Genomic DNA, 25072 nt, shown 5'->3' with positions numbered 1-25072 from the left:
AGCTGAAGGTCAGCTGACTCCACACTGACAGCTTTCTATTGCAGATATCACCTTCATGTAGGCAACTGCATGTATCCTGTTTACACTGTCCATGTATGACGAGTACATACTAATCTGTTTATTTCACGATACAAAACGAACCACCACAAACTGGTTGCAGGCTCTTGCAGCAAAATATGGTTGTGCTCCTCAGGCAGGACCATGAGTATTTCATCCAGGGAAGCTTACCTACATGTAGAAAATTCTGGTTATAAACAACACCACTGAATATTAATGCTGCAGGATAAGCATGTATAAGCATTGATAAAATGGGGATTGACTCCATTCCTCTTGCTTCTGTCAGAGCCTGCCTACCCTTCACTTCTACCTTTATTCTAATAACCTGTTTGCAGACTCAAGCCTTTTCCAAAAGGCTTGATTCACTCTACAACTGGAGCATCCTGTTGTAGAGTGCCCACTTAGCCCTGATGACATTTGGGAGCAATGACTGTAGCTAGCTTCACAGCTGAACCATAGTAATCTCTAAGTGGTTGTGACTACATTGCAAATTAGTTACTGCTACAGTAGGTAGCCTTGCCATCCCACAGCTGCCTTAGCAGAACCCTATGAATGTTGCAACCTTGTGGGGGAATTAGTTGCTGGTACAAGGGCTGTAACAGCCATTACTTGCAATCCATCCCCAAGAAAGGGCCAATAATAAAGCCACTTTCTGTCTAAGGAGCAGAACCCCAGAAAGCCACTGGCAAAGGTAGAGTGGTGCCAGCATTACATTATCCATGACCTGTCTAGTGATAGATGAACCAATGGGGCTCACATTGGTTCACACACATCCCTTCCCCTTAGAACCCTCATGGTCAGGTTATTTCTTGAAATCGCACAGATGGAATTGGGCCCTTGAATGTTACTGGACCACCCACAGTCCAGTTAGGATTATCTTTCCTTATGTGATCCTGGTTGGTCTGCCAGTCCAGGGTGTATGTTTGCTTCTGGCGTCCCACTGTCTCAGCTGAAGCACAGAGGGGTAAAGAGCTAATTGCCCTTCTTCCCGACCCTACTCCCTGAGCCAAGGACACTGCCTGCACACTACCCGGATAATGTTCCAGATGTACTCAACTCCAGCAGTGACTGAGCTTTGGTGGGACTTGACCATGATTTCTGGTGCTACCCAGATGCTCTCCCCAGCTTCCAAGGCTGGTGCCAATCCTTCTTCCTAGAGGGTTTGGGCTGTGTCATGCCACTAATCACAGGCAGATCGGCTTCTCTGGGCTTCTTTTTAATGATTTACTTTTTGATACTGTGAAATCTTTCGTGCTGAAAGATAAACTGACATTTGGACACAGAGTGGCTATGTGTGCTATGTAATTTATTGCCTATAGCTAGCACCAAGGGGCTGGGGTCTCTAGCACTGGTCATCCTAGACAGAGCCTGACTGGCTGCTGGCATTGAGAGTCTGTGTGGGCTGTAGTCCATGCAGTCCCCCTGGATATCTGACCAAAATTGCCCACCTATATCTTACCCACTTCTCATCCTGTCAAGAATTGACCACCTGAACTGCTGAAACATGGTGAGTGCTTTACAGACTCCCACTCCAATCCTAAGCATGCAACTGGATTACATCCTTTTGGTCTCTAGCCATGGCACAGCAGGGTCTCTCAGTCTCTTAGGAGTGCACTTGCTTCCATTAACTACAGAATGGATGGGAGATTATTTGTAATTTGTAGTACTGAGCACTGTGCATGACTGCATAACACATTCATTCTAGGAGCTGGCAAGTCGTTCTTCCAATAAATCTCATGGGAGAACTTCAAAAATGATTGAGTTACCTAAAGCCAGCTGCCAAATATATCATTAACTAGAACAGAAATGCTGATCTCCCAAGATGACATTATTAGACCCTGCTAGTGCTCTAACACTGGAATAAGGAATAATAGAGGGAAGGGTGGGGGATAGATGGGAATAAGTCCTCACTCTTCCCCAGCAGGTGCTTAAACCATGCACCTGGTAGTCCAGATGGAAGTCAGAATCCTCTTGGTTTATCTTTTCAGCTGCATGATGGACTAAATTCTGTGATCCCATGCTCACTATGCTAGCAATGGTATTTCAGTAGGTAAGCAACCAGATATCCACCTCATGGGTCACTGCATAGGCTTGGTGAGCATGATTCATCGTGGAATAATAACAGGCATAATAGGTATTTGGCTGAGGAAAGCATATATTTAAGCCTGTAGATATTCTGCACTACCACCCAAAAGGAAGAACTCCACATACTCAAGTTCTGTGGCCAAAATAAAGGTTAGTCACATTTGCATGTTTGACAGAGTGATGAAGCAGCTGAAAAAAAGTATAGGTGAAAGGCAGTTCACATGGGTCAGGATACATAGCTGGAGGAACAAGTGGATCTGGAAAGTATTAGAATGGCCTTGCTCTTACTCAGCATCCTCCTTCCAACAACAGTGAACCAGATACCTCAGGGAAACTCACAAGCAGGACATGGAAGCAACAGCCTTATGTTGCTTGTTCCCACAGTTTAGTACTCAGAAGCATGCTACCTCTGGACATGCAGCCATTAATACTCTGCCCTGTACTCTGAAGCTAGTTGTGGTAATGACTTTCCTAAGTAGACTCATGAGGAACTATTTTCCTTCCTGAACCTATCACTAATCAGGTACCAGTATTAGAAAAGAGGTGGACAATTTTCTCTCCATCCACTGTTTAAATTCTGTACATAATTGTCTAAACTTCTATCATGTCCTCCTGTGGTTGTGTTTCTGAACGAAAAATCTCCACCACATTTAGCTTTTCCTCACAGAGAAGTGTGCCAAATCCCTTTTAGGATTTTAGTTGCTTTTTTCTGAAAACTTTCCAGGTCTATATTATCCCTTCTGAAACAAAGTGATCAGAATGGTGCACAGAACTTCAAATGTAGCCATCGACTTTAAAATGACAATATCTTCTATTTTCATTTTCAGTTCTCATATTAGGAATTAATGGATTTTTCACTATCAGAGTACACTGGGTTAATAGTTTCGACAAGCTTTCTACCCCAAGGTCTCGTTTCCTGTCTATTCTCAGCCATTTTAGAACCCATCTCCTTATATGTAAAGTCAGTGAGGTTTTGGCACTCTTTTACCCTGCACTGTCATTTACCATTTTGTCATCTACTCACCCAGCTTAGAGAGCTCCTTTTGGAACTCTTTGCAGGCATAATGAGAGTACATAATTCCTAGCAATTCCTAGATTTAAAACCAAAAAACGCCTTATCTGGTCCGAGCCAAAGCAAAATATGCCAGCTGGCTATCAAAAACCCCACTTCTCAGAATCTGATCCCTGTGCATCACATCATTCTGCACTTCAGAGGGAGGAACTGCATGTCTCACACCTACCTGGAACATTATCTGTCATGATTGGTCCTAGTATATGGACACTCAAATAAGACTGCTGAAGTTTAAAAACAAGTTGTTATGGTAGAACTAATCTGCCTACTTTCCTTTCACTATCCCTACAACTGGGCTAAATTAGGCAGTACACAAGTTAGGCCACTTGCGCCTCAAATGTTCACGGGTCTGCCTTCTTGAATGGGGGTGGATGACATCATCACAAACCGCCACTGAGGTGTCCTTACAACTGTAACCAGTTTGGCTCATATTGGTCCAGGCATTGCCAAGTTGATAGTGGGGGGACACATACATGGACACACAGATGGGGACACGGACACACACACAACCAGGCGATCTCATAAGCTTACTTTCCTTAAGGAATGTAGGCTAAAAAGACTAACCCTGTTTTTGTGGGATTATTTATGCAATTAAGGTAATCCAATACCACCCCCACCCCCATTTTCTCTCTGGTCCCAGGTGTAGCAAGGTATGATTGCTGCTTTTCAAAAAGCTCTGCTTTTTAGGATCTACATGTACACAAGCTTGTTCCAAACTTCAAGCCTAGCAAAACTAGATATAGTGTGCTTGCATTAGACATGTGTTGTGACAAATGGCTGCATGAGAGGCCTTCGTGCATGACACACTATCTACCACCCTTGGCCAGGTATAGCCACCTTAATATGACAGGTGGGGTTCTCAAAATACGATGCCTAACCCAAATGAGTTATTTTAATAAACATTATCCTAACCTAAACAGCTGTCCCAATTTTAAGCCCCAAATCTTCCTCTAAAATCCCAGCTGTAACAAAATAGGATAGTTATTTTTCAAACATATAAGAAGAACATTGCTAGTTCAGAACACTGGCCAGTCAGATACCTCCAAGAAACTTCTACACAGTGCACAAAGGAAAGAGCCCAGTCCTCCCTGTTTTTTTGTCCTCAGTGTCTGATATACTGCCTCTAAACATGGAGGTTTCATTAGCTATAATTGCTAATAGACATTGTTAGTCCTCTCTATGAATTTATCTAATTTTTTAATGCCACATGCTCCAGTGGCTGTCACCACATCTCGTAGCAGGAAACTCCACTTCTCCACCTAACTTCAGGTTCTACTGCTAGTCTGTTCTGCACATCAGGATTAGTAAAGCAAGATGCTGCGTGCTTGTGCCAACCTCATATTGTGAAGAAACTCTACATGTTTCACATGAAGGTATCTGTTCTCTGGTCCAGGCAAAACAAAACACAATCACTAGCTTCCAAGAACCCACAAGCCACCTGCATTACTGATATACCATCTCAGTCTCCACTTGAGCAGAAGCAACACAGTATAAGCTACACTGGTGCCACTCTCATGGGTAGCAAGAAATGACTACATTTATTTATCATATAAATTCCCTGGCATTCTATTTATACATTAAAAAATCAACAATGGCAGCTTATAATAAGCATGCAATAATTAAAACCAGCACAGAGCAAATAGAGCAACCCACAACACAAATGCATGTTAATTCAGGGCTCAGGAAAATAGGATGGCCTGAGACTGATGCCTACATCAGGGATTCTCAACCTTGTGTCCCCAGATGTTGTTAGACTTCAACTCCCATAATCCTCAACCAAAGGCCACTGGGTCTGGGGATTATGGGAGTTGAAGTCCCATAACATCTGGGGACCCAACGTTGAGAATCCCTAGCCTACATGACAGTAACAATGGTCCCAAGCAAAATTCCCTAGGGAAGAAGTTCCAAAATCAGGGCCCCACAGAAAAGGCCCACTCTCCAGGAACCACCTGCCTAACCTCTTAAGATAGGGAAACCAGGAGAAGGGCCTCCGCAGTTGATCACAGTTGACAGACAGGTGCACGTGGGAGAAGGCAATCCTTCAGGATTCCAGAGCATTTAGGAAGAGCTACAACATTTGGGCCCTGCAGCTGTTGTTGGACTACAACTCCCTTCATCCCGGACCACTGGCCATTGTGGCTGGGGATGATGGAAGCAGGTGTTCAAGAACAGCTGGCAGCGCTGCTCAACTTTGGCCTTCCTGCAGATGTTGGCCTAAAACACCCATAATCCCTGGCTAATGGCCACTTTGGCTGGGGATTATGGGAGTTGCAGTCCAAAAAATGCTGAGGGGCCTAAGTTGAGCAAGCCTGAATTCTAGAAGCATCTGCAAGTTGAGAACTTGATCTACAGGCAAGAGTGTAAAGTCATCCAGAACTGGATGAACACCACATTCATGGTCAAATAAACCACTTGCTCATAGTACCTCCATCTTGTCTAGATTGAGCTTCAGCTTATTTTCAGATATCCACTGCATTACCGACTTCTAGCTTGCTCAAGACACACGTTGTCCCACCTGAATCCAATGAAAAAGAAGTAGAATTTGATGTCATGCACACATTGATCACAGCTTACTTCAAATCAATGGATAAGCTTTCTCAGCTGTTTTATGTAAATGTATAGGAGGTAAAACTGAGCCCTGCAGAACTCTAAGATATAAAGACAATGGAACTGAGCAATAATTCTGCAGCAGCACCTTCTGCAGGATGCTTGTGTCAGTCTTCAAGTTATGAAAAACTATTGCATGCCATGAAAGGAACAGTGTTCCAAGTGTGAGGTGCGAACATGAAGCAATTTTTGGCTGTGCATGAGAACAGCATTTGAGACTCTGTATTGTCCTGCTCTCCCAAAAGCAGAGAACAAGATTATTTACAGGCAGTAAATCCTGGAGGCAGGGTTGTTTAAAAAGCAACACACACACACACACACACACGTAAATTCAGGTGAACAGTTTGGGTTTCCAGTTTTGGATTCGTGGTGGATGCTACAAGTTCCGCCAGAAGTCCTCCTCAAAATCATGCGCACAAACTAATATTCACATCATGCTCTAGTTTTTCCTGGAATTCAGCAGCAACCCTAAACAGGACTATACAGTTACTCAACAAAGATAGCTCTGTGGTGACTGAAATGTCTTCAGAAAATCACTGCTGTAACTGGTCTGTATGATAACCTCAGTCATCTACAGATATTACAAGTGTTCCAGGCATAGTAGTACTAACTCATTGATGTAGTTTTTGAGGCCATTTTCAGTGATAACACAATGCTACATTGATTGTGATGTTGCAGCAGCTCTGTAATCCTTGGGCTGCATTCCTACTCCTTTTTTGCTGGATTAACCCATAAAACATGAACTTATATATGTAAGCTTTTTTGTTGGTCATGAATGCAAGGCAGAAGTGGCTAAATTTCAACATGTGTCATCTTTTGATTCTATTTTTCCAGTACTGTTCAGAAAATTCAATTGAGAAATTTCCCTGCCTAAATACTTCTGATTTTTGATGACATACTGATACAATCACCTAATTGTATCTGTTTTTCTGTGTCAACTCCAAAACCTTCGTGAGCTGTATCTATTTTTGAATCTAGCCTATCAATGTGAACAAGATACATTTTGAATGATAGCTAGGATGACACTGGTCCAACAAAAGGGCTAGTTACACATTACATTGCGAGGACAATCTATGTAGAGTATACAGATTGTTAACCTGTTTCCAAGTACACACAGCTGTACACACAATCTATATTTGAAAGTCCCCAGGTTCACTTGTTATATACAGTGGGTATTGAAAAGAATCACCCCCTTTGATAGACCTTAAATTCTGGTTCCCTTACATCCTGAATTGAAAACACAAAGAAAATTCCCTTCACCAGCTGTACTTATCCAATGCAACCTATAACATCCAACTGAAAAACATCACAATTACATCCAGAAAAAGTGTCAGAAATAAAAAACAAGAATTACTGAGATTGAAAAAGGACACCCCCCCAATGTCAATATTTTGTTGAACCACCTTTTGCTTTAATAACAGCCTTGAGTCTGTTGGGATACTTCTCTATCAACCTTGCACATCTAGACAGAGCAATATTTGCCCACTCCTCCATACAGAACTGTTCAAGTTTGGTCACATTGGATGGTAGGTGTTGGTGGACTGCTATCTTCAAATCTCCCCACAGATTTTCTATGGGATTTAGGTCTGGGCTCTGACTGGGCCACATGAGGACGTTCACTTTTTTCTCCTTCAGCCACTGTGTGGTCAATTTTGCTGTGTGCTTCAGATCATTGTCATGTTGAAAGGTGAATCTTCTGCCCATCCTCAACTGTCTGGCAGAGGGTAGCCGGTTTTCTTCCAGAATCTGACGGTATTTTGGCCCATCCATTTTTCCTTCTACCCTAACGAGAACCCCAGTCCCTGAGGCAGAGAAACACCCCCACAACAGGATGCTGCCACCTCCATGCTTCACTGTAGGTATGGTGTGTTGTGGAAAAAATGTGGCTTGTTTGGGTGGGTCGCAAGGAGAAAACCACTTCTCAAGAAAGGCCACATTAAAGCTCGTTTGAGCTTTGCCAGAAGGCACCTTGAAGATTCTGATGCCAAATGGAAAAAGGTCTTATGGTCAGATGAGACCAAGATTGAACTATTTGGCCTCAACACCAAACAGTACACCTGGCGTAAATCCAACGCAGCTCACCATCCACGTTATAGGTTGCATTGGATAAGTACAGCTGGTGAAGGGAATTTTCTTTGTGTTTTCATTTCAGGATGTAAGGGAACCAGAATTTAAGGTCTATCAAAGGGGGTGATTCTTTTCAATACCCACTGTAAACTTATGTATATTCATTCACATAAAAACACATCTGCATACATAATGTAACATATGAGAAGTCCTGACTTTGCAAAAAAATAATATTTTTTTTTACATGAAATGAAAATTGATTTAAAAAACAACCCTAGTTTTACCCTGCCAGAGACAACAGAGAACTATTAAGAGCCACAAACATAATCCCATGTACTTTTATAGTCGTATGAGCAGATATTGTGCAAGTACCTGCTTCTGTCCTCCACCAAATCAGAAGCTGAAAACTATACAAATCTACTGTGGTAGTTTACTCAGTCCTAAAAATCATATGGAAGTGTATCATTTATTTCAATGCCTTAATCTGGCCGCTTTTCCTTTTGAAAAGTATAGTAGGAATCTTAAAAAGTACATAAACTTTTGCTTCTGTTTTGCACTGAATATTATTGCAGCATTCATATTGATCTGCAAGACTTTCAGGCAGTTACATTTATGCTTGAAAAGCCGCCATCAGATGTGCCATAATGACACTGAATGATGTTATGCAACGTAAAATGGAAAGAGACAAGGCAGTGAACTAAGCCAGAAGAACCATTTGTTTGAAAACAGCAAGGCAACAATAAACAACAAAATTGCTGGCTGCAGAGACCCAAATGGAACAATTTACGCAAGCTTAAGAGTAAATTCAATGATCAAAAACCTGTCAGTTTAAGACCAGAGTTAAGGCTTTCTCAACCTGGCTCAAGCTTCACAAATCTGGGAAATTGGAACCTAAGGTTGATGCCTTAACAGATGTGCCACATGATCAGTAATGATGTTATACAATGTCAGAAATTATGTTCACTTCCAGCTTGTCCTCCATGCACGCATACCTTTCCTTGGTATTTGAGGCCCAAATCAAGATGGGTAGGGTAAGAATATAAGAACATGCTGGATCAGGCCCAAGACCTATCTAGTCCAGTATCGTGTTTCACAGGATGGCCCACCAGATGCCTCCGATTTCACAGTCGCCCACCAGATGCCTCCAGGAAGCCCACAGGCAGAGCTTAGGGAATACCCTCTCCCCGGCTGTTGCTCCCCTACAACTGGTATTTAGAGGCACCTTGCCTGTTAGGCTAGAAGTGGTCTATAGCTCTCAGGCTAGTAGCCATTGATAAACCTGTCCTCCATGAATTTATCTAAGCCCTTCTTAAAGCCATCCTAGATGGTGGGTATCACCACATCTTGTGGCAGAGAATTCCATAGGTTAATTATGTGTTGTGTGAAAAAGTACTTCCTTTTGACGGTCCTAAATTTCCTGGCAAGCAGTTTCATGGGATGACCCCTGGTTATAGTGTTATGAGAGAGGGAGAAAAAATTATCTCTCCACACCATGCATAATTTTATAGACCTCTATTATGTTTGCCCCTGAATCTTTTTTCTAAACTAAAAAGCCCCAGGTGTTGTAGCCTTGACTCTTAAGGAAGGTGATCAAGGGCCCCAATAATCTTCATCGTTTTCACAACGGAGGGAAGTTTACACAATTGAGCGAAGTTAAGTAGGTATGTGCACAAACAGGTTCAGAGGCCCTTTTATGTTCGAACATTTGTTCTTGAACAGTTTGAACATTGCCCAGCTCGAGGATTTGACAGCAGAAGAATAGTGGCTTTAAGGGTAGGGGAGAATGCACTTACCTTCCCACTGCCATGTTTCCCCCACCAGCACATGTCTCACTAGAAGCCCGTCAAAGCAGCAGTGTACATTCCTGCCACTCCACGCCGATGTTATCCGGAAGTACCCAGAAGTAGCAGCTACGACTGTGTGCACTGCTTGAGCACATGTCGCATATGTCATGTGCATGCTGGAGGTACGTCACCACCCCGACGGGCTTCTAGTGAGATGTGCACTGGTGGAGGGGACGTGGTGGGGGGAGAGTGCACCCTCCCCTGTCCTTAAAGCCACCACCACCCCGCCATCGAACCAGACCCTGCCAGTCCGTGCACACCCCTAGAAGTAAGAAGTGGGGTCCCCCAGCCAGTGCTTTTTAGTTTATTCATAAATGAGCTAGAAGTTGGGGTAAGCAGTGAGGTGGCCAAATTTGCAGATGATACCAAACTCTTTCGGGTAGTGAAATCCAAAACGGATTGTGAGGAGCTCCAAAAGGATCTCTCCAAACTGGGTGAGTGGGCAACAAAATGGCAAATGCAGTTCAATGTTGGCAAGTGTAAAGTGATGCATTTTGGGACAAAAAACCCCAACTTCAAGTATATGCTGATGAGATCTGAGCTGTAGGTGACTGACCAGGAGAGGGATCTTGGGGTCATGGTGGGCAGCTCGTTAAAAGTATCGACTCAATGTCCGGCAGCTGTGAAAAAGGCCAATTCCATGCTAGGGATCATTAGGAAGGGAATTGATAATAAAACTGCTAATATTATAACAACCTTACAAAAAAATATGGTGCGGCCACACTTGGGAGTACTGCATTCAATCCTGGACAATTCAGCAGGGGAGCTCTTAGGACCAAGCAGTGTGTATAGTTCTTGGAATGCCAGAGCAAACCATGTGTCCCCATTCACCTTAGGAATGTGCAGAATGTTCCGAGCTTGGAATGTTCCAACTCGGAATTGGCCATTTTGAGTGTTCCAAGCTTGGAAAGAATGTCTTTCAAATGAGCTCTGAACAGAATGACCCTATTCCAAGTTGGAACATTCTAACTGCCATTTCAGACTCCAAAATAGCACTCTTTTAGCCTCTTTGCACATGCAGCAGCCATTTGTGAGGTCAGCACCACCACACAAATGGCTGCTGAATGTGTGCAAAGGCCAGGAGAGTGCCATTTTGGAGTCCAAAATGGTGCTCAGAAAGTTTTGAATGTTCCGACCTCATTCCATCAGAATAACCGGCTTGACCGGTTGTTCCGACAGAACGTTTGGGTATTTGCATTCCACTCCCAGCTCAGAACAGAACACAAATATCATTCCATGCACATCCCTAATTCACCTGCCAGAGAAGTACCATCCTTCTCGTCCTCCCCCTCTCATGCTCCATGAACCAGCTGAGGATTTAAAAACTAGAAGGGACATCAGCAACTCTAGCATCTTTTACTCTCGATGGGATCACAGACTATAGACAATGCTACAGTTTTTAGGATCTACTATAGTCCCAAACAGAAGACAGGCAAGCCAGTGAAAGAGGATCATCTGATAACCTTTCTCCCTGAGCTTGAGATAAGTTTGGGATGGTGTTACCATCCAGCCTTTACTGAAGTGCAACATCAAACCTCCTTTCTGTTGAATCAGGATAAGGATGATGAAAGGTGCTAGAAGAGGGCCCCTCCCAATTGCTGAACCCATCCTGCAAGCTAAGGATGTAAATAAAAAACAAGTCAACTCACAGGAGAATTCTTCTAGCAATACAGATGATTCACAAGGCAGCACAGTAGCAGGATAACTTTGCTGATGCCAGGCACTCCATCCTACCCATCTTGATCTGGGCTCCAAAGACCAAGGAAAAGTGTGGGTGCATTGAGGGCAAGTTGAAAGCGAGCACAATTTCTGACATAGCACAGCATCATTACTGGTCATGTGGTACATCTGTTAAGACATAAATCTTAGGTTCCAATTTCTCAGCTTTGTGAAGCTTCAGCCAGATTAAGATAGCTTTAATTCTGGTTTTAAACTGCTTTTTGACCATTGGATTTCCGTGGTTTGTGAAAGGAACATTGCACTTATCGTGAAGGGTTCTTTTTCCCTGTGATTGGAGTTCATTAGTATGGGTTGTGCCTTGAGAATGCTCAAGAGACAGGACCAAAACCTATGTGGCTAGTTTACTGTTGCCAGAGGGTGCCATATCCCCAGTTCCGGAACTGTAGTGTAGAGTGTGGCACATGTAGAGAGGCAACAGGTTAAATACACAAGAGAATAAACAGGAAGCACAGAGGACACATACTAACACTGTTATGTTCGGGAGGGTGGCTCCATCCAAAATACAAAGAAACAACCTCAATAACTATATACATCTGGAGGTGGGCCTGATGAGCTCCAGTCACAGAGAAAAAGAACCCTTCACAGTAAGCCTAATGTTTCTTTTCCCCCTGTGCTGGAGTTCATCAGTATGGTATATGCCCAAGCAATACGCAAAAACAATTGGGAGGGAAGGATGTATTCAAACTACTTGTAGGAGGACAGTGTGCCTTAAGGTCATCTGAGATGTCTACAAGGAGGATATTTGTGGTGATGAATAAGGAGAGAAATGGAGGAGCAGCATGGCTGCTATACAGATATCCAAGGAGTGCGTGCTGAGAAGGCCGCTGTGGCTGCCCTGGGCGTAGAGAGAGCTGTAATCCTCCTAGAAACAGGTACAGAAGGAGACAAGGGGAGGTCAGATATGCTAAATCCTATAGCGTGTCTGATATACAGCAGATGCATAGAGCCCGGTGAATGTGTAAGCCAGGTCTTTCCCTGTGGTGAGGTGGGGAAGGTCACAGTCATGAGACCGGTGGAAGGTGGAGTCAGGTTTAAGTACCATGTAGTCAACTTGGACATGCAGAGTCCTTATGTATAATAAAGCAATCTGTACAGACACTGTGCGGGATGAAGAGAAAGCGACCACAAGTACCTAGTATGAAAGAAACTGAAGAGAGGAAGATGATAAGGGTTTGAATGGCGGCAGGGGAATGGCATTAAAGGCTGCATTCAAGTACCCCGGTGGTAAAAAATGCGGGACAATAGGGGATGCCAATGGGAGGCCCATTAGAGGAAAAAATGGGAATATTGGACAGAACTGCCATGCTCTGAAAAGTTCAGGATCAAGGCCAGAACGAAGGTATGGCATGTGAGAGAGTTGGAACGCAGACCGAAGGCTCTAGAACATTGGAGGCAAAGACTTTGGCAACCCCCGTGGCCAGTGGATTAGTCATTTTCTGTGCATCTAGAGGAACTGTCCAAGTCCTCTGAAGGGTCAGATGATTGATGGATTCCAGGAAGCCAAGACAAAATCTTGCACAGCTTGCAAGTAGCCCTTAGCAGTGAGATTCGAGCATTCAACCTCCAGATTTACAGTTGGAGCCATTCTGGGACAGATGGGTGAGATGCCCTTTAGGGAAATGATCCCTGTGGAAGGGGAGATGCCAGGGGTGGTGGACTGAGAGGTACACCAGTTGTGAAAACCAGAGCCTCCAGAGCCCATGAGATACCACTAGGATCAACCTTGCCTATTGTAATAAGACTTCTCTGAGGATGTTATGAGGATTGGGTTCCACCATTTGGGTTCATGATCCGGAATTGCTATGTCTGTTCATGTGTGGCTTTGTGGATATGTTGTCTGAATGCATTAACACATGGCAGCCCTAGAGAAGAGGATGCCACTGGAAGCCTACAGGCAGGAGCTGAGGGGACACCCTCCCTCCTGCTGTTACTCTCCTGCAACTGGTACTCAGGCATCCTGCCTCTGAGGCTGGAGGTGGCCTACAGCCCTCCAACTAGTAGCCGTTGATAGACCTCTCCTCCATGAAGTTATCCAAACCCCTTAAAGATATCCAGGTTGTTGGCTGTCACCACATCTTGCAGCAGAGAATTCCACAAGTGGATTGTGTGTTGTGTGAAAAAGTATTCTGTTTGTTGGTCCTAGATTTCCCGGCAATCAATTTCATGGGATGACCCCTGGTTCTAGTGTTATGTGAGAGGGAAGAAGAATTTCTCTCTATCCACTTTCTCCAACCATGCATGATCTTATAGTTTTTTCTAAACTAAAAAGCCCCAGGTGTTGTAGTCTTGCTTCATAAGGAAGGTGCTCTAGGCCCTTGATCATCCTGGTTGCCCTCTTCTGCACCTTTTTCAGATCTACAATGTCCTTCTTTAGATGTGGTGACCAGAATTGTATGCAGTACTCCAGGTGTGGCCACACCATAGTTTTGTATAATGGCGTTATAATATTAGCAGTTTTATTATCAATCCCCTTCCTAATGATCTCTAGCATGGAACTGGCCTTTTTCACAGCTGCCACACATTGAGTTGACACCTTCAATGAGCTGTCCACCACGACCCAAAGATCCCTCTCCTGGTCAGTCACCTACAGCTCAGATCCCATCAGCGAATACTTGGTTGGGGTTTTTCATCCCAATGTGCATCACTTTATATTGAACCGCATTTGCCATTTTGTCACCCACTCACCCAGTTTGGAGAGATCCTTTTGGAGCTCCTCGCAATCAGTTTTGGATTTCACTACCTGAAAGAGTGTGGTATCATCTGCAAATCTGGCCACCTCACTGCTTACCCCAACTTCTAGCTCATTTATAAATAAATTTAAAAGCACTGGTCCGAGTACAGATCCCTGGGGGACCCCACTTCTTCCCTCCATTGTGAAAACTCTCCATTTATACCTATCCTCTGTTTCCTGTCTTTCAACCAGTTAGCAATCCACACATGTATTTGTCCCCTTATCCCATGACTGCTAAGTTTCCTCAGGAGTCTTTGATGAGGAACTTTGTTGAAAGCTTTTTGGAAGTCCAGGTGTACTATGTGAACTGGATCACCCTGATCCACACACTTGTTGACGCTCTCAAAGAACTCCAAAAGGTTTGTGAGGCAAGATTTACCTTTGCAGAAGCCATACTGGTTCTCTCCCAGCAGGGCTTGTTCTCTCATGTGCTTTACAATTTTATCCTTGAGGATGCTTTCCATCAATTTGCCTGGAATGGACATTAAGCTAACCGGCCTGTAATTTCCCGGAACGCCCCTGGATCCCTTTTTGAAAATCGGTGTTGCATTTGATACTTTCCAGTCCTCCAGTACAGAGCCTGATTGGAGAGATAAGTTATATATTTTAGCAAGGAGGTTGGCAATTTCACATTTGAGTTCTTTGAGGACTCTTGGATGGATGCCATCCTGCCTTGGTGATTTGCTAGTTTTCAGTTTTTCCAGACAGACTTCCAAAGTGGAGTGCTGTGTACCAGTAATGCAGATGGACATATGAGAATCTTAGGAATCTCCTGTGATCCGAACCAATGGAGATGTGGGAATAGGCTTCTGGGATGTCCTATGATGCCGTGAATACATTCGTGCAGATAGCCACCTATATGGCATGAGGTCCCTTTCTCATGAACTTGTTGATTTTCTAGAGGTCTAGAACCGCCTCCCAAGAGCTGTCCTCTTCCAGATGATGAATAAGATGAATGCTTCTACACATTTCTGTTGAGGGTACTAATTTGATTATCCAAGTCTGTAGGAGATGACGGAGGAGTAGAACATCTGGAGATCTTAGTCTGGCCTCTAGGAGCGTGGGGACATCATGTAGTGGTCTGGGGAAGTGGCGATAAGGTATAAGGAAGTGGCGATAAGGACTGCTAGAATTGGAAGCTAGCTGTAGGCCCTCTGAAAGGGATCTTTGCCTGAAAGAAGCTATTTTGCCTGAGGAACCTCCATAAGGAGTAAAGGAAAACAAATTCAGCCATATTGGCTTTCTCTAAAACCCGCAAAAACTCCAAAACCTGCAAATCTGGCTTTTTCAAAGCCAGCTTGGCTGCAAGAAATCACACCCAGCTTTTTGGCTTATTCCTGGCTTTTCCATGCCCCTACTGGCTTCAGGAAGTTGCGCTGGCTTTTGCTGGCCTTTTTGGCTTATTCCTGGCTTTTTCCTGCCTGTCCCTCCATGAATGCATTTGGCTTTTCCCTGCCCCACCTCCTCTGGCTTCAGGAGGGATTGCACTGGCTGACAAATAATCATGTGAGGCCACCAGCCCAGTGCACGAGGCCGGCCAGGCCACTTAAAAAGAGCCCCGCCTGCCCGCGGTGTAAGTGAAACTAGAATTGCCCATGGTCTAATTAGGAATGGGGAAATGTTTAGAATGTAGGTTAAAATAAAATAAAAAGCTCTTCCCACCCTCACGCAATCTAAGAAGGGGAGGGGGGGAAGGAGGAAGAGAAATAAAAGTATAACAACGGGAAATGAAGAACTAGCCTGTCTTTTTTCCAAAAAATGCTGAAGAGCATTCACAGACCTGCTAACTTGAGCAAGACAGGCCCAGAACTGGGGATATGGCGCCCTCTGGCAACAGGAAAATAGCCTCACATGTTTTGATCCTGTCTCTCAAGCATGCTCAGCGCACAACCCATACTGATGAGCTGCGGCACAGCGGGGGAAAGGAAATTTATGTTTGTGTATTTGCATTTCTGTATCCCTATGCTTGCTGATGGAAACGATTTTGTTTATGTGTGTCCTTGTATTGCACACGTGTACATACATTTCAATATGTTTGTGTGTGCTTGCATTGCATATCCATGTGTTTATGTTTCTGTATATTAACATGTGTGTATATGTGCTTGTTTTCTTCTGTGCATGTTCCTGTAAAGGAAAAGTGTGCCATCAAGTCGATTTCAACTCCTGGTGCCCACAGAGCCCTGTGGTTTTCTTTGGTAGAATACAGGAGGAGTTTACCATTGCCGCCTCCTGCACAGTCTGAAATGATGCCTTTCAGCATCTTCCTGTATCGCTGCTGCCCGATATAGTACCAGTGGGGATTTGAACTGGAACCTTCTGCTTGTTAGTCAAGCATTTCCCCACTGTGCCACTTAAGGTGGAATCTGTACCTCTGTGTTTTTATGTAACTGTTTAAGTTGTATACAAGTACTTATGAGTATGCATATTTGTGTCATCTGAGTGTGTGTTTGTGTTGTGCGAGTGTTTCTCCATTTATGTGTGGCATGTGTTTATTGTATGCTTGTGCATGTGAAGGCTGTTGCATATGTTTCTGTGTGCTTTTGTGCATTGTGTCTATGTTTGTGTTGCATTTGTGTTGCATGCATATTTGTGTAGCATGCATGCATCACATGCATGTCGCACCTGTGCTCGCACATTTTTGTGTGGCATCTGTGCGTTTCTGTGAGTGCATTGTGTCTGTATTTGTATGGGTCTGTATTTGTGCATTGCATCTGCATTTCTGTTTGCATTGTCTGTACATTTCTCTGTGTTTCTGCATTTATGTTGTATGCATGTGTTTGCATATTTATGTATTTGTGCCATGTGTCTCTTTGTGTTGCATCTGCACATTTGTTTGTGTGTTTTGTGTTGCATCTCTGTGTGTCTGTTCGACCCATTTGTGCAATGCATCTGTTTGTACGTTGTGTGTTGCATCTGTGTTTGTGCATTGCTTCTGTGTTTCTGCAGTTATTTTGCATGCATGTATTTGTGGCGTGTGTTTGTGCCGTGTGCATTGTATCTGTATGTTTCAAGTGTATTTGTGTTTTTGTATTGTATGTGTTTGTTTGTATTGTGTGTGTACATTTGTGTTTGTGAATAGGCTAAATACAGCTGAGATTACCTCAGAGTTTTTTAAAATAATAATAGGTATAGCTAAAATAGCCCTGCCCATTGAAGTCAATGGCACCTTCTTACTGCAGAGGTCAAGTGCAGTTTTCCTGTCAGCATTCTGACATTTGGGGATAGGCAGCAAGGACAGTGTCAACTGATGTAATTCTGAAGAAGTGTGAGAGAGTCACTCTCTGCCTGACAGATGAGCGAGGATGGGGAGGAAGAAAAGGATTCTGCAATCACAGGCAGGCTTAGTCAGAAATAACCCCACATACTGCTTATTCCCCACACTGCTCTAACTACCCACCTGGCTTTTCCAAAGTGTCTCCCCTCCCCACCTTCTCTGAGAGTTCACATGCCATAGCGAACAGAATTGCACCTGCAATAGAATTCAATAGCTGGCTCTCCCTGCCAATCTCATACTACTTGCAAAAGGTTTCAACATTCTGGCTTCATTATCAAAACAGTCATACTCTGCATAACTTTGCCAGCAACTGTTTCCCATAGACTTGCGTTTGGGGTGGTATACAAATGTGCTTTAAATAAATAGGCTTTAATGGGGCAGCAAAACCTTAAGGTTTAGACCGCTGCTTGAAACTTCACCAAACTATTAAAAAGCACTCCTTCTAAACAAGCCTGAATGACTACATCAGTCATTTTTACCAAAATTTGAAAGAATTAGATGATACACCTGGATAAAGTTTGGACAGAAAAGGAACATTGGGTCTTACCTGTGAAGGATCCTTTTTCACCGTAATCGGAGCCCATCCTCTACTTAGGGTAATTCCTTCATGCTATCAGAGTCGACAGGAGTTGTCACAGCAGTTTTCCTGGAGGCTAGTCTGATAGCTAATCTCCAGTTCTGACTATAGTGCTGAAGGATGCTGTGAAAACTACGGAGAGAGAGAGCTCTGTTTTGAGGTTAAAGATAAGTACATGTTAGGTGAAGATCACCCGCTGCCACTAGATAAGCGCATCCGTGTGATGCCATCGATTGGTTCTTGTATCGGACTAGTATCTACTAATCTACTAATACTAATAATACATCTCAACAATCTACTAGTGACACATATCCACGATCTATGTTCTCATATACATCTTCACGCCGTGTTGTCCCAATTCTTCTTGTCGTTACTGTTTACCCATTTGTTATTTACCTCTTCCATTGCTGACCCAACCGTTACAGAATTCTTCCCTCTCCTAATGGAGAATGGAAAGCATTAATGTTGTATTGTTAATGTTATTACGCCAGTAGGCTTCCGCGGGCCGGGACGGATGGGCTCCGATTATGGTGAAAAAGGACCCTTCACAGGGAAGACCCAATGTTCCTTTTTCCACTGTAATCGGAGCCCATCCTCTACTTAGGGACATACCCAAGCCGGATGAACAGTAAGTATTGTATGGGTGGGTCACGGAAGTCTCGTAGAAGGATGCTAGACCACCTGTTTGAGGACGGTTCGGCCAAAGGCCGCCTGCTTCTCACAGAAGGCTGAGATCTTGTAGTGTTCTATAAATGGGTTGACGGAGGTCCACGTTGCTGCCTGACAGATAGTTTGAAGTGATGCTCGAGCCGAGAACGCTGCCGAGGTCGCTACACTCCTCGTGGAGTGTGCTGTAATGCCCTGTGGCACCGGGATTTCTAAAGTATTGTAAGCCAGTATGATGGTGTTGCGTATCCATCTCGTCAAGGTAGCCTTTGACACCTTTTTCCCCATGGTAGAGGGGTTGTAAGATACGAAGAGGGACTCCGTCTTGCGAAAGGTCCTTGTCCTCCTGATGTATATGCGTAGAGCCCTCCTGACGTCCAGGCGATGCCATTCCCTCTCCCTTGGGTGTGATGGCTTAGGACAGAAGGAGGGGAGTATTACAGGCTGTGACCTGTGGAATATCGAGTTCACCTTGGACAGGAAGGTAGGATCTAAGTACAGAATCACTGCTTCTTCCTGAAAAACGCAGAGTTCCCTACGTACGGAAAGCATGCTAAGTTCGGACACCCTGCGTGCGGAGCTGATAGCCACCAGGAATAGCACTTTGCCTGTGAGTACTCTGAGCGATGTCTCCTTTAGGGGTTCGAATGGCGACCTTGTAAGTGCATTCAGGACTTTGTTCAGGTCCCATGACGGGAATCTTGGTAACAGGGGAGGAGCCAAGTTCGAAGCCCCTCTTAGGAAACGTCTGATATGGGAGTGAAGAAGAAAAGAGCCTTTTGAATTTAGTTCCAGTATGGAGGCTAAGGCTGAGATTTGTCTACATAGTGTGTTAGGTCGCAGACCCTGGTCCAGTCCGTCTTGTAAGAACAGGAGAACCTCCTGAACCTTTGCTGTAGTGGGTGAAATTCCCTTCCTTCTGCACCATAGCGCGAAAGTCTTCCAGGTTGTTTGGTAAATTCTGTTGGTGGAAGCGCGCCTGGACGCTAGGATCGTCGTCTGAACCTTGTGGTTGTACCCCAGATCCGCTAGCGCTTCCCGCTCAATGTCCAGGCATAGAGCTGGAGCCAGTCTGGGTCGGGATGGAGGACCGGGCCCTGGGACAGTAGGTCTGGTTTCCTCGGAAGGGGCCAGGGCGGTAGTACTGACATTATGAGTAGGTCGGCGAACCATGGTCGACGTGGCCACCAGGGAGCAATTAGGATGACATCGGCCTCCTCGTGCCATGTCTTCTGGATCAATCTGGTGATTATTGCCGTCGGGGGAAACACGTACAGCAGTCCCTTCGGCCATCTGCTGGATAGGGCATCTGTCCCCTCTGCTCTGGGGTGATAGAAGCGTGTCATGAAGCATTGCGCCTTCCAGTTTTCGCATGTGGCGAAGAGGTCCACCTCTGGTCGGCCTAAGGCGATGGTCATTCTCTTGAAGATTTCCTGGTTCAAGGCCCATTCCGCTGCATCTACTTGTCTCCTGCTGAGCCAGTCCGCCCTGTGGTTTGAGGTGCCGCTGAGGTGCTCTGCTGTTATGGAGAGTAGGTTTCTTTCTGTCCATGTGAAGAGTCTGGCTGACTCCTGCATCAGTTGTCTGGACCTCGTCCCCCCCCACCCCCGGTTGTTGATGCGTGACTTCGCCGTGGTGTTGTCCGTGCGAATGTGCACGTGCCGGTGCTTGATGTGCTGACGAAAACGTACCAGGGCCAGTCGTACTGCCCTGAGTTCCAGCAGGTTGATCGATCTTTTGGCTTCCTGCGGGTACCGCCTTCCCTGCATGAACAGGCGTCCCATGTACGCTCCCCATCCGTCCAGACTTGCGTCTGTTGTTATCGTTATCCTGTTGGGAATGCTGAATGGGCGGCCTCTGGAAAGGGCCCTGGATCTCCACCAATTCAGTGATACTTGAACTGTGAGCGGGATCTGGATGTGGATCTGAGCGCGTGTCACGATGCTGTCCTGCTAAGGACGCAGGAACCACTGTAGACTGTGTGAGTGCCACCTGGCCCAGGGGGTGCATTCTCTGCATGCTGTCATGGACCCCAGTAGAGCTGCCAGTGTCATGACCTGGCAGGAGTGTGTTTCCAGTACTGAAGATATGAGCTGGAAGATCTTCTCCTTCCTTTTTGGGGCTAAGTAAATGTAACCCTTGACCGTTTCGAAGATCGCTCCCAGATGTTGGAGCCTTTGTGTGGGTAACAGGTGACTCTTCTTCTGGTTTACCATGAAGCCGTGTGTGGATAGACGCTCCAGCGTCTTCCGGACATCCTCCCTGGCCCTCGATAGTGAGTGCGATTGAAGAAGCTCGTCCAAATACGGGTGAACGCGCACACCTTTGGCTCTGATGTGGGCAATTAGGGCTACCATGATCTTTGTGAACACTCTGGGTGCCGAGGATAGGCCGAAGGGCATTGCCCGGTATTGGTACTCCTGGTTGTCGAAGGCAAACCTGAGGAAGCGCCGGTGCTGCGGGTGAATCAGGATGTGGAGGTAGGCCTCTGACAGGTCCACTGATGCCAAGAATTCTCCATCTCTCACCACTTCCTTGAGTGTTCTGAGTGTCTCCATCCGGAACGTGCGTTTCCTGATGTAGTGGTTCAGGGGCTTTAGGTTGAGGACTGCTCTCCAAGATCCGTCTTTCTTGGGAACCAAAAACAGCAGTGAGTATACACCGCACCCAGCGTCTGTCCTCGGCACATGCTCTATCGCTCTGATCTTGAGGAGATGGTGTATGGCCTGTGCCATTAGTCTTCTCTTTTCTGCATTCTTGGGCACGGGCGTGATGCGGAAGCTGTCGGGGGGTGGGGAGGGGAACTCCAAGGTAAGGCCGTGTAAGACCGTCCGGAGAACCCACTGGTCGGAGGTGGCCGTGGCCCAGGCTTCTTGGAAGCTTTGAAGCCTGCCTCCGACCGGCACCGTGTCATTGCTTGCGCTGTTGGAAGGCGGGTGCTCGAAATTGCTTGCTGAAGGGTTGACGGGGTCCTCCCCTCTGTCGCTGTTGCGAGTGGGGATGGCCAGCTGGCCACTGGGTGTACTGCCGATAGTCCCGAAAGGAACTGCCCGACGAGTAGCTTGACTGTCTGAAAGGAGCGCGAGAATATCGTGTGTCTGCCCCTGCCCTGAATGGCCTCTGGCCTTCCGTCCTGGACGATGGCATCACCTTTTTCTTGTCTTTGGTGTCCACTAGTATGGGTTCTAGTGAATCCCCGAACAACTTCGTCCCCTTAAAGGGGGTTGAAGCCAGATTGAGTTTGGACTTGGAATCCACCTTCCAGTGCTTCAGCCATAGACAGCGTCTGACTGCCACCGCTGACACCATGGCTCTCGAAGCTTTCTGGATGCAATCTAGACTGGAGTCCGCCATGAACGCTGAGGCCTTAGCCATCTTGTTGATGCCTTGCCTCAATTTGGTGTTCTCTGGCGGAACCATCTTGACCAGTTCCTTGGCCCAGAGGACTGATACCCTGGCAAATATAGAATTTGCCGCTGCTGCTCTAACTAAATTGGCAGAGGCCTCGTGAGCCTTTCTTAACAGTGACTCACACTTCTTGTCCTCAGGGGCCTTCAGTTGTTCATCTCCTTCTTTGCTCAGTATGGTTCCCGATACCAGTTGTTAAATCGGGCCATCGACCACGGGAGGGGCTAGCAAGGCGTCCACCTCTTGCGGGACCGTGTACAGCTTGTTATAAAAATGTGACATGGACCGGTGCGAGAAGGGTGTGTTCCATTCGGCTGTGAGCGTGGTCAGGAACAGCTGTGGGAAAGGGACTATAGGAGTAGGATTGGAAGTGGAAGGGAAAACCTCCTGATCCAGCTCCTGTCGGACCTCTGGGGTATCCAGCGGGACAACCACATTAATGGTGTGCCGTGCCTTCGTCAGCAGAACCTCAAAATCTGTCTGAGTAAAGAGGCGGGAGGAGCTTAGTATCTACTGGGTTAACTCCCCTTCTTCGGATATCTCTCCTTCCTCTGTCCCTGACGAGGAGTGTTCCTGATTGTCAGGCCCTACGGGGTTAGGGGGCACCACCGGGTCCCTCCCACGTCCCTGTGGGGTTGTGGGTGGTCTTGTCTCTGGACCCTTTGGTGCTGGAATTGTTGGAGTGGTAGGAGGATATTTTCTACACCTTCTTTTGGTGGGAGCACCCTCATTCTCTAAGGGGGAGGATGAGGGGGAACGGTAGCGTCTCCTCTTTCTGAATGTGGGTGCCTGAGGGATGAAGCGGCCTCTCTCCCCCTCCGGAATGTGGCCCCTGTAAATAGCTGAATCTGGGGAGGATGAGGAGTCTCTATAATGCCCCACTCCCAGTGGGGGTGGAGATGTCCCTTCTACCACAGCCAGGGCAGGGAAAAGCGTTTTAAATTCCCTGGCTATGAAGTTCCTAAGTCACGTGGCCCCCTCCTCTGAAATGGGCGGCTCTGCCTCTCCCTGCCCGAACAGGGGGTTATTCACGGATAAGGGGTGTGTGTGCCCCTGGACCTCTGCAGCTCTAGCTTCTGTTGCTGCCGTGGGTCTTTCTTGGGCTCCGTTGCCCTGCTTCCCATCTGCCGTGATCGCGGGCAGCAATATGGCACCCATCGCTGTTTCCGCCACCTTCCCCAGCAGGTCCGGTCCCTGGTGGGCTAGTAGCCTTGGGGACGGGATCCGGCGTGGCTGCCGCTGCTGGCAAACCGCCTGCAAAAGCAGGCACTCACTCAGCCGCGCGACCGGCGGTTTGGAAGGTTTTCAGTGGCTTCCGGCAGCTTCACCGCCCGCCGCTCCTTTTTCTTTGACTTCTTAGCCTTCCGTTTCCGTGCAGCCTCAGCCCCCGTGGCAAGGGTGGCTCTTTTTGTGCTGCTTGGCTGCCCAGCTCCTGAATCCGCCCCCATTCCTAGGGTGGCGATCGGAGCTACTGATTCCCCCTCCGATAAGGAAGCCAAGTGAGCGTACTCCATTGGCTCGGTCAGCGAGACAAAGAGGAGGGAGATTTAAAAAGTTGAAAAGAGTTTAGCGAAAGGAGCTTTGCTCTGAGTGACTAAAGCTGAAGAAGCAGTAAGAATCAAAGGTATGGAATAATAGAGAATAGACAAAAGAGGGATTAGGTGTAGGATCCCGGGAACTCTCTCTCTCTGCTGCCGATCCTGAAGGCGACAGGAAAAGGAACTGGAGTTTAGCTATCAGACTAGCCTCCAGGAAAACTTTGCTGTGACAACTTCCTGTTGACTCTGATAGCATGAAGGAATTACCCTAAGTAGAGGATGGGCTCCGATTACGGTGGAAAAAGGGGATCAATTTTCAGCACTTAAGTTGCTGTAGCTGTGGCAATTTCACCTTGAAATTAGGCACATTTGTAGACCTCATCAAGTAGATCAAACATGTCAAGGTTCAAGTTATTAGCTCAACAGTTGTATTTATAAGTAATAAAATTTTGAGACTTACAATGGCAGGAGCAGGGGTGTAACTATAATAGGGCAAGGGGAGACAGTTGTCTGGGGGCCCACAGCCTTTGGGAGCCCCCCAGAGGCAAGTCACATGACTGACTCCCCCTGCCACACACCTGCCCGGGATTCCTTCAGTTGTATTCATCCTCCAAAACTGATGTGAGTGTTAAGACCTGGAGCTACCAGAACAGCATGTCTTCCTCTAGTACCATTAAATGACTTGCATCGTCCACAATTTACAAAACCTTTTAAAAAATAGTTTAGGATGATGTTCTATTGTGGCGCACACGCACACACACACACACACATATACATACATACATACATACATACATACACACACACACACATATATATATATATATATATATATATATATATATATCTATATATATATAAACCTATGCTTTTTGTTACCACTATTCAGCCTCATTTAAGATTTCTTTACTTCATGAACTGAGCTTCAGTGAAGGGGGGACATTTTAAAGTGTTGTCTCTGGGCCCACTCTAACCTTGCTACCCCACTAGGCAGGAGCTTTTTTTTTTTGGTTGCTCACCTTAACTAATGGTTCCCCTAAAATCTCCTATGCTCTTTAACAGTTTCTACGGTCAGCAGCAGGAAACACACGTGATTTCTCACCCAGGTTCACGCACAGGAAAGTGATCGGTCAGAGCCGCCCCCCCTCCCCCCGCCGTCTCAGAGACCTGAAAGTCAGCGTCGAAAACAGAGAGTACCGGAGCGGAGACCCACGCATTTCTCACAACAGCCTAAGAACAAACAAACCCAGGAAATCGAACCAGGATAATATCAAGACAGCTCGGAACCAAATGCCCTGAAACCGCCCCAAATTCCGCGTGGGGTCGAGAATGAGGTGACGTCACTGGCCCACCGCTACAACCTGCCGTTCAGACCCGAGGTGCCTGCGCGCGCCTGGACGCCAGAT

The 25072-nt window shown here is 46.1% G+C and overlaps 1 long non-coding RNA gene across 1 annotated transcript; it reads right to left on the bottom strand.

Moving 5' to 3' along the window:
- Positions 1-98: 98 nt before the first annotated feature.
- Positions 99-25038, bottom strand: LOC128343513 (uncharacterized). Its single transcript, XR_008315573.1, has 3 exons — positions 24834-25038; positions 5640-5729; positions 99-228 (listed from the first exon to the last, which is right to left on the bottom strand). It is a non-coding gene; the product is annotated as an uncharacterized LOC128343513 (long non-coding RNA).
- Positions 25039-25072: the final 34 nt, after the last annotated feature.

Source organism: Hemicordylus capensis, chromosome 2 (assembly GCF_027244095.1).
Source record: "Hemicordylus capensis ecotype Gifberg chromosome 2, rHemCap1.1.pri, whole genome shotgun sequence".
NCBI lineage: Eukaryota > Metazoa > Chordata > Lepidosauria > Squamata > Cordylidae > Hemicordylus > Hemicordylus capensis.
The sequence above is the reverse complement of the archived record's forward strand: the minus strand, read 5'-3'. Positions and strand labels throughout refer to the sequence as shown.